This window comes from Coregonus lavaretus, assembly GCF_964263955.1.
Source record: "Coregonus lavaretus genome assembly, chromosome: 9".
Taxonomy (NCBI): domain Eukaryota; kingdom Metazoa; phylum Chordata; class Actinopteri; order Salmoniformes; family Salmonidae; genus Coregonus; species Coregonus lavaretus.
Window position 1 is genome coordinate 37,856,766 of NC_139996.1, and position 606 is coordinate 37,857,371.

Here is a 606-nt window from a genome sequence, read left to right on the forward strand (position 1 = left end):
TAATGGCCATTATTTTGGAATGAGGTGTTCTACGAGCAAGTGTCCACATACATTTGGTCATGTAGTATATTTCTAAAGATGTCAGTACTTTTTTTTAGGCCATAGTCAGAAAAAGCTACAGTTCAGATCTTCTGTAAAATAAAGGCCATGGACCAAACAATGCACACAGCCAGAGTGACGTTATGGAAATGACTTCATAACTGTTCTGCTCTCTCTATTCTGCTGCTCGTCTTACACTAATATTAGTTTGAAAAAACATTTGATGACAAAAGATGCCATATGCGTCTGTCTTTAAAACGATACACTTCCTCAACTCATACACTTTAGAGGGTGACTCGCTATTTAAAAAGTACAGTACCGCGTTGACCAAATCGGAGAGGTGTATGTTTGAGCGCATATGAAAAAGATGTGTAGTGCAGATACTTTTCTGACCAATCACACCAGCAGCTGGGGTTACTGACAAGATGTACACCCAATCGAAGTGGAGAATTTTCAGTTAATGGGCTTATCTGGCAGAGGTTGGGATAATGTATCACACAGCTGTTTTTCTTGATTTCAGGGTTATGACCGAATGAAAGGGAGGGTGCGTATTACTTGAATTGCATT